Source organism: Salvelinus alpinus, chromosome 24 (genome assembly GCF_045679555.1).
Source record: "Salvelinus alpinus chromosome 24, SLU_Salpinus.1, whole genome shotgun sequence".
NCBI classification, from domain to species: Eukaryota; Metazoa; Chordata; class Actinopteri; order Salmoniformes; family Salmonidae; genus Salvelinus; species Salvelinus alpinus.
This window is the reverse complement of record NC_092109.1, coordinates 26487182-26497730: the sequence shown is the minus strand read 5'-3', so window position 1 is coordinate 26497730 and position 10549 is coordinate 26487182.

Below are 10549 nucleotides of genomic sequence, written 5' to 3'. Positions count from 1 at the left end.
GACATTTCTGGGGGGAATGGCCCTAGCCCTCACCCTCCGATCCAACAGGTCCCAGATGTGCTCAATGGGATTGAGATCCGGGCTCTTCGCTGGCCATGGCAGAACACTGACGTTCCTGTCTTGCAGGAAATCACGCACAGAATGAGCAGTTTGGCTGGTGGCATTGTCAGTAGAGCTGTGGAACATCCAGGTGCTCTTTTGCAAACTTCAGGCTACTGCTCTTCCATGGTGTCCTCCCATGAACACCATTCTTGTTTAGTGTTTTAGGTATTGTAGACTCGTCAGAGATGTTAGCATCTTCCAGAGATTTCTGTAAGTCTTTAGCTGACACTCTAGGATTCTTCTTAACCTAATTGAACATTCTGCGCTGTGCTCTTGCAGTCATCTTTGCAGGACGGCTAGGAGAGTAGCAACAGTGCTGAAATGTATCCATTTATAGACAATTTGTCTTACCATGGACTGACTTTTAGATATACTTTTGTAACCCTTTCCAGCTTTATGCAAGGCAACAATTCTTAATCTTAGGCCTTCTGAGATCTCCTTTGTTCCAGGCATGGTTCACATCAAGCAATGCTTCTTGTGAATAGCAAACTCAAATTTTGTGAATGTTTTTTATGGGGCAGGGCAGCTCTAACCAAAATCTCTTATCTCATCTCATTGATTCGACTCCAGGTTAGTTGACTCCTGACTCCAATTAACTTTTGGAGAAGTCATTAGCCTAGGGGTTCACACACTTTTCCAACCTACACTGTGAATGTTTAAATGATGTATTCAATATAGACAAGAAAAATACAATAATTTGTGTGTTATTAGTTTAAGCAGACTGTGTTTGTCTATTGTTGTGACTTAGATGAAGATCAGATCAAAAATGTAGGTCAAATTTATGCAGAAATCCAGGTCATTCCAAAGGGTTCACATACTTTTTCTTGCCTCTTTAAAGATGCAATCTGCATTTGATACATATATATTTTAAATATTAAAATCATACAGTGGACGCCTATAGGTCTATGCATGCAATGCCCTGATGCATTTAGTGCTCAAATCTCTGACAGCTGAACCATGAGGTGGACAATTTATTGTTTTAGGAAAGTAAAAAACAACAAAACAATAGGCTAAAAAGTTGTAAAAATGCTACACACGAAACACAACAAATATATTTTTTAAATATGTTATAGGCAGTTTAAGGACACGTAACTGTGGATCATTTGGCCAATATCGCTCATTTATTGATGACGCTGGCAGCGCCCAGTCTGATATTCATTTCTCTCTTGGATCTGAACTGGTCTCTCGGATCCGAACCGGCGCGGGTCTGTTTAGGACGGTTTTTCCACAGACCTTTTCGGAACAGGTCTTACTGTCCTCGGGTCCAATTGGAACGGGTCTCTGTTTTTTTATATTTTAGGCGAATAAGCAACTACAGTAAATACTCACCTGAAAAGTAGGTCCTCTTCACTGTCTTATTGAGTCAGCTCAACAACTATAGAGCTAGGCATTAAACTGAAACTTGCCGTAGACTATTGAATGGTGATGCCAGAGAAAATTGTCCATCATATTCTACTCTAGATTATTCTTCTATATGCCCCCTGAGTCATATTTTATCTTCACCCAGGTTGCGTAGCAAATGACACCCAATTCCCTATGGGCCCTGGTCAAATGGAGTACAATATAAAGGGAATAAGGTGCCATTTAGGATGCAGCCGGTTCCTAGATTAAATCAAATCCAAAGGAATCAGCCAGTGTTTTGCATCCTCAACCAGGTAATAAAACGTAACGTCTGCTGTGTGTATGTTGCCTCAATGCTTCATTGTTACATCTCCACAAAGCCCCTGATAAACAACTAAGCAAACCAATATAGCCATTTAAGTGACCCCAGAGCCCAGGGTAAAGGCAGAAAATCGGCACTCAAAATAAATGTTTTACCACAGCGACCATGTTATTTTTGTGATGTGTATTTGAGTTGGGACATATAGGTTTCACATACAAACTTTATTTCTAAGACACTTACTTTCAGTTTTTACAATCTCACTCTTGCGTAAGAGGGAGGCTTGCGGCTGGAATGCCAATTAAGCTGTTTACATGTCCTAATAATTTGAAAGATTGCTCAAGTACCAGGTATTTTAATCTGCGTATGCTTAGTTCGATTTTGACCTTACGCTTATTAAGATAAGCAGAGTAAAGTGTTTACATGACTATTGCTATACACGGCCTTACCTAGTCCGCAAAAACAACATCTTATGGTACCCAAACAAAGATCATCTCCTGAAGCACTGGTACACATCCTGTGCCAGACAGGAAGTCCCTATTGAACCTTTGACCCTGCTGCGGCCATGTCTATCAGCGCTAACAGACCTGTGGGCCAGCTAGGTTGGGATGCTGCTTTGCTGTCCCAATTGTTATAGCCAACTAGCTCTGAATCGCTCTCTCCTCTTCCCTCTGTGGTCTAAACTCTGCCGTCTCTCCTGCTTAAGAGACACATTGGCTCCCCATCTTCACATGCTAGTTGCTGCACTCTCACTGCTGACCCTGAACAGTGAGCTATTTATTTATACCCAATATTAAAACAATGAATCGGGATTTCCCCTGTTGTGCACACATTTGCTATAAATATTTGTATTACACAGTCCCCCTTTATAAAGACAACAACCGAGTGAAATGAAGATGATTAATCTGAACAAGGTAGTCAGCGTCGTGAAGTGTGGAAACAAACAGAGACCGGACACTGGTGCGTCAGCCAGGGTTTAAAGCAAAGCTCAAGATAGCTCTCGCTGTTTTGTCTGTCCAAAGGGCAGGAAGTGGGCATGGGGGCAATGAGGTCAGAAAAACACCATGTGAACCTTATTCTTGGGGTGACAGGGGTGCTGAAACAGAGTGGTTACAGTGGATACACTCTATGAGGGTCTTTTTATGTTGTTTTCTGACATAGAAAGTGGTCTGGGTAGCTTTGTCTATACAACTTTGTCTGTACAACTAAGCTCAAACCGTTTAGGGGTGAACTTTATGCTACAAGGTTGTGGTGTATTGTCAAATGCAGAAATGGCATATCCTTACAAAGTTACAGTTATGTTGGCACTAACTTGGACAGTTTAGTTTCACATCATTGTAACATACAAAATAAACCATGTCTACATACTGTATGCCTATATTTATTTAAGTGTTGTTGTGTCTTACTTTCACTTACTGAATATTTGCTCTACTTTCACTGAGGATCACTGAAAGTTCTTGGCTAAACTGTCGCTCCCACCATACCCTCTCTGTTCTCAAGTATGCCATAAGAAAGCTTCAGTATGAGACAAAGAAACTATGCACCCACTAAGAGTGGACTTCCCTTTCCACTGGCATGTCGCTTATGCACATGGAATGCCATAAAAAGCAAGGGAGGAAATCTTGTAGTAATGCTCTGGGCCCGTTATCTCCTCTGTTTGTCCCAGGTAGGGTTGCAAAATTCCAGAAACTTTCAATAAATTCACTGGTTTTCCTGCTTATTGCCTGCTGATTCCGGGAATCCTCCAGCCGTGATTTTGGGAAAATCAGTGAATTTATTGTAAGTTCCCGGGAATTTTGCAACCCTAGTCGCAGGTTGTCTGACGTGGGATGATAAGGGACATTTAAGTGAACACAGCACTGGTTGCATGCTTCCTCCTCAGCAGCCGGGAGCTCACATCTTTCACCTCATCTAATTGACAGAGGGAAAGGCCCAATCATGCAGATTTCTAATCACCGGTGCTCCATCAGGACGATGAAGACCGGAGGTCTGGGTGCGTGTGATCATCCAGCCACACGTGTGTGTTTGGGATGTTGAGGGGCTTAAATGCACGGCTACTCCTTAAAGTGTGTAGGGCACACAAAAACGTCTTTTTGGGGAAGGCTGAAATGGAAATCCTCATGGTGCAGTACAATGATTTCATAAGTTTTTATATATAGAGGAAGCAGAGAAAAAAAAAACGAGATGAGCCTCAAAAAGCTCATTCAGTATTCTCAGCGCTTGGGTCACTGTGGGACAAGACAAAATCTAGGACAGAACATAGCTTTCTGTATAGCTCTCTGTCTGCAGGATGCAGTTAAGAAAATAAGGAAATTATGCATATTTAATTTTAACTAGGTTTTTTCACATTCATTAAAATGTTTAAACCCTCCAAAGCAGCCTGGAGGTGAACTCAATAGAGAGGCCTGTTATGAGGTCAGTTATTCACATTTCATTGAATCCCCTCTCTTTGACTATCTTGTGGGTTCTTTCCTAACAAGTGAAACAAGACACAGGTCCTGGCCGGTTTGTCCAAGTGTTTCTCCCAGCTAGCCCATGTTCCTTGCAGACATGAGACATGATATGACATGATCTAGCTTTTGAGCAGCAAGTCATATGGGTGTGTGTTGTGTGGTAGACCACATCCAAGTGTTATGACATTTTCTCACATGAACATTCAGCACCAGCCAAGGGTATCAGGCAGTCTGAGGTCTCACAGAAGCAGATACATGTCCAATCAATCAGATGCATTATGATTGTTTACATGTTCAAACAGACGGTCGCACTCTCCGTCATGTGGTCTTCCTCTCCCCAACAGTGGCCCCAGTGCTTAACAGGCTGGTGTAAACCATCTTATCCCCCTGGTTGAAGGGAGGTGGAGAGGACAGGGGGATGAACCATAAATGTGCCCAAATGGGCGCACTCCAACTGGGAAGGGGTGTTAGTTTTGGAGACTGTACACTATATCGATCTTATTTTGACATTGATGGTACTTCACTAGTGTGACTTCAATATTATTCTCCTCAGTGTTTGTTATGTGTTTGTACACTCTAAATATAAAGTTATAAAACAGATATGTACTGTATGTCACTGGCTGTAGTAGTTACTGACTGGCTCAATGTTGGTCAGCTCACAAATCAATCCCCGCAGAGCCAGCTGTCACAGTAAGTTACAGGGGGCAAATGTATGTGGTCTCTGACAGCTTCACACACACACACACACACACACACACACACACACACACACACACACACACACACACACACACACACACACACACACACACACACACTATCTAACTATCTCTCCCTCTCTCTGTCACACACACACACACACATCGCACCAAAACACACCACACACACCCTGCCGTATCACCTCCTACTCATTTGGTGAAAAAAACACAACAGAACTCTGGCTCATAAACACACATCAAAGGAGCTCTCAGCTGCCATGCAGACATATGTAGACCCTCTGTCTGTATGTGTAGCGTGTGTGTGTGTGTGTGTGTGTGTACGTTTGTACATTCTTGAATTTGTGTGAGTGTATGCATGCGTTTGTTTGGTTGTGTGTGGTCTCCATTTTTATCCCTCTCTTTTTCAATATAGCAACGTTTTTTAACTTGTTCAAAACTTGCTATGTAGACCAACGGATTATAGATGAAGGCCTTGGGTGAGAACAGGAGATGACATGAGATGTCATGTGGTCAACAGCAGAACACATGTATAGGAAGCTTCATGGTGTCTTGCCTGTGCATGATTTACTACACAAGGCCACACAGGAGAGGATGAGAGCAAAATAAACAGCACACAGTAGCAAAAACAATCTATTAAAAAACAGGTGGGCAATTTAGAGAGAAAACACCAATGGAATGTTGGAAAAACAGAACTAAGCTCACACTGACTGACAAAATGAAAAGTTAGAATTCCTTTGGATTTCAGTGAATCTCTCAGGGCAACATGGGTCGAGACATCGGGCAACATTGCAATGGACGTAGGAAGATTGGAAGGTGTCGTTCATGTTAATCATCAGCATTAGCCATCTGTTTCTTATCTCTGATCTCGGTCAAATTAGCCTATCTGCTCGTTAGAGGTTTGATAAAGTCTATGGTGCTGAATGGTGGGTGGGTGTGAATGGGATTAGGTGTAATCTTTTATTTAACTTTAGATTTCACGGCCCTGACCAGCATATCCTCCCAACGCCCCTACAATGCTGCACAAATTACAACCTCACATATAAATAGAGCCACATTAGAACAGGGGAAGCTTGCTTTGATTCAACTCACTCTGCTCCTTTCCTGCTCCGAGCTGCAAGAGAGCTCAGGAGACAGCTCCAAGGAGAGAGAGTGGGTTAAGAGACAGAGCAAAGGGAGAAAGACAATTCGACCAGGTTACTCACCACACAAACCACTAAAATAAGTAACAAAAATAACTGGTCAATGTAGGGTAAGTGACGCTTGAAGACTAGTACTGACGAGAACCAGAGACTTTCACATATCCTGGTTCTGGCTCATCGTCAGAGGAAGAGAGAGATGGGTGGAGAGGGGTTGGGGGATGGAGAGCGAGAGAGAGCTGTGGGTGAGACAGGAATAGGGGGATGGAGGAGGAGGGAACCAGCTGAGCAGATTGTTGAGTGATAGTTGTGTCTGAGAGGGTCAGGGCTGTGGCGCCACTGCTGCCACACTACTGAGAAACAGAGGAGGGTAGAGAATGAGCCTTCCCACCTGGGCTCCTTCAACATGGATATACAGCGACTAGATCAGATTCACTTAACATCAGTCAACTGATGATTCTCACCAACTAAACCATTTGGACAAAATCATATTTCTGAGTGGATATCAGACAAACTATTGAGCACTTGTATTTAAAATTATGAGGCCAGGTCTCAACTCTCAACCTCACAGTAACACACTGACCCACAGGATAATGAGTATCTCTGACTGTCTCCAAAGCACCAGATCAGTCAGGGGGAAAAAAATATGATGAGTCTGTTGTGATGTACACTATATACTGTATATATACAGAAGTATGTGGACACCCTTTCAAATTTGTGGATTGGGCTATTTCAGCCACACCCATTGCTGACAGTTGTACAAAATTGAGCACACAGCCATGCAATCTTCATAGACACACGTTGGCAATAGAATGGCCTTACTGAAGAGCTCAGTGACTTTCAACGTGGCACCGTCATAGGATGGCACCTTTCCAAGAAGTCAGTTCGTCAAATGTCTGCCCTGCTAGAGCTTCCCCGGTTAACTGTAAGTGCTGTTATTGTGAAGTGGAAACGTCGAGGAGCAACAATGGCTCAGCCGCAAAGTGGTAGGCCACACAAGCTCACGGAACGGGACTGACGAGTGCTGAAGTGTGTACCGCATTGTCTGTCCTTGGTTTCAACATTCACTACCAAGTTCCAAACTGCCTCTGGAAGCAACATCAGCACAAGAACTGTTCGTCGGGAGCTTTATGAAATGGGTTTCCATGGCCGAGCAGCCGCACATAAGCCTAAGATCCCCTTGTGCAATGCCAAGCTTCGGCTGGAGTGGTGTAAAGGTCGCCACCATTGGCATTCTCTGGAGTGATGAATCACGCTTCATCTGGCAGTCCAACAGACAGATCTGGGTTTGGCGGATGCCAGGAGAACGCTACCTGCCCCAATGCATAGTGCCAACTGTAAAGTTTGGTGGAGGAGGAATAATGGTCTGGGGCTGTTTTTCATGGTTCGGGCTAGGCCCCCTAGTTCCAGGGAAGGGAAATCATTAAAGCTACAGCAAACAATGCATTCTAGATGATTATGTGCTTCCAACTTTGTGGAAACAGTTTGGGGAAGGGCCTTTCCTGTTTCAACATGACAATGCCCCCGTGCACAAAGCGAGGTCCATACAGAAATGATTTGTTGAGATCGGTGTGGAAGAACTTGACTGGCTTGCACAGAGCCCTGACCTCAACCCCATCGAACACATTTAGGATGAATTGGAACGCCGACTGCGAGGCAGGTCTAATCGCCCAACATCAGTGCCAAACCTCACTATTGCTCTTGTGGCTGAATGGAAGCAAGTCCCCGCAGCAATGTTCCAACATCTAGTGGAAAGCCTTCCCAGAAGAGTAGAGGATGTTATAGCAGCAAAAGGGGACCAAGTCCATATTAATGCCCATGATTTTGGAGTGAGATGTTCGACGAGCAGTGTCCACATGCCATGTAGTGTAATTTGATATCAGGCAGTGATGGCCAACAATAACATTGTCCTGGATGTGGGAATATGTCTGAGCTGATGAGCCCTCGCAGACCAATTCTTCCTGGCTGCCTATATCGAAAAAGTATGCTGCTTCTTGGGGTTGTTTTTTAGGTAAATTATAATAAATAATATTTTCTTGTTCTTTAGGACTAACATAGGGCAGACCCCACTCTGATAGGGTAGACCCCACGCAAAGACATCTAATGGTCAGATAAGAAAACAGTAAGCTAAACATTTACTGTACATGTACAACATAGGCAAAGACCCTTTTCGGTCTTATTTCATGCAGAACAAATTCCCATTTAAAAGAGAATATAATATTTATAATATAATATTTTATGAGCTAATCTTCTCCATCAATGTCTATTTGCTAGACCAGGATAATTGATCATTTATTAACATTTATTATGTTAAATACTGTGTTATACTCATATAGCACTGCAGTAATAACATATTTCATTTGTTACATTGCACACGATACAAGCAACATGATTGAACAAGCAGACCTTTGCAATGGCGAATGTGCATACAGGTGTCAAAATTCAGATTTTAGCACTATCCACAAAGAGTTTTAAAACTACGGCGAGCGATATGTTCAATGTGCCAATAAATCAGCATAATCTACTTTTTCTGTTTTTCTAATTGCCGGCGGCGTCTTGAAACTAAAATTGGGATCATGTATAATCTGCTAATGACCTTACAAAAAAAAGACTAACGGAGAGCAATGTACAATACAGCGAACTAGCAAAACAAGGAATTTGTGGTAAGTGCATGGGGGCCACCAACTTTATGCACCTCCGCTATTGTGTGATCATTGACATGGAAATGTACACTACCGGTCAAAAGTTTTAGAACACCTACTCATTCAAGTTTTTATTTTTTATTTTACTATTTTCTACATTGTAGAATAATAGTGAAGATATCAAAACTATGAAATCATGTAGTAACCAAAAAAGTAATATAAAATATATTTTGATTTGTTTATTTGAGATTCTTCAAATAGCCACCCTTTGCCTTGATGACAGCTTTGCACACTCTTGGCATTCTCTCAACCAGCTTCATGATGTAGTCACCTGGAATGCATTTCAATTAACAGGTGTGGCTTCTTAAAAGTTAATTTGTTGAATTTCTTTGCTTCTTAATGCATTTGAGCCAATTAGTTATGTTGTGACAAGGTAAGGGGGGTATACTGAAGATAGCCCTATTTGGTCAAAGACCAAGTCGATATTATGGCAAGAACAGCTCAAATAAGCAAAGAGAAACGACAGTCCATCATTACTTTAAGACATGAAGGTCAGTCAATACAGAGCATTTCAAAAACGTTTCAAGTTTCTTCAAGTGCAGTTGCAAAAACCATCAAGCGCTATGATGAAACTGGCTCTCATGAGGACCGCCACAGGAATGGAAGACCCAGAGTTACCTCTGCTGGAAAGGATAAGTTCATTAGAGTTACCAGCCTCAGAAATTGCAGCCCAAATAAATCCTTCACAGAGTTCAAGTAACAGACACATCTCAACATCAACTGTTCAGAGGAGACTGTGTGAATCAGGCCTTCATGGTCGAATTGCTACAAATAAACCACTAGTAAAGGACACCAATAAGAAGAAGAGACTTGCTTGGGCCAAGAAACACGAGCAATGGACATTAGACCGGAGGAAATTTGTCCTTTGGTCTGGAGTCCAAATTAGAGATTTTTGGTTCCAACCGCCGTGTCTTTGTGAGATGCGGTGTGGGTGAACGGATGATCTCTGCATGTGCATTTCCCACCGTAAAGTATGGAGGAGGAGGTATTATGGTGTGGGGGTGCTTTGCTGGTGACACTGTCTGTGGTTTATTTAGAATTCAAGGCACACTTAACCAGCATGGCTACCACAGCATTACGCAGCGATACGCCATCCCATCTGGTTTGTGCTTAGCTGGACTGTCATTTGCTTTTCAACAGAACAATGACCAAACACACCTCCACGCTGTGTAAGGGCTATTTTACCAAGAAGGAGATTGATGGAGTGCTGCATCAGATGACCTGGCCTCCACAATCCCCCGACCTCAAACAAATTGAGATGGTTTGGGATGAGCCGGACCGCAGAGTGAAGGAAAAGCAGCCAATAAGTGCTCAGCATTTGTGGCAACTGTTGATAAGGCATTCCAGGTGAAGCTGGTTGAGAGAATGCCAAGAGTGTGCAAAGCTGTCATCAAGGCAAAGGGTGGCTATTTGAAGAATCTCAATTATAAAATGTATTTTGATTTGTTTAACACTTTTTTTGGTTACTACATGATTCCATAGATGTTATTTCATCATTCTGATGTCTTCACTATTATAAAGAAAAACTCTTAAATGAGTAGGTGTTCTAAAACTTTTGACCGGTAGTGTATATTCTAATTTGGGTGTACAATTGCCAGATTAGCAGTGGTTTCCCCTCAAATGCCGTCACTTTATTATTGTAATTGTCAAATGTTCGACTAGTGGCTTGCCCTGGCTTGCCAAGACAGGCAATAAAACGAATGGTGTTAATATCAATTAAATTCTACTTCTTATGACTTCTGAAGGTTGTAAAATGTGTGGCAGATCCACAAGATGC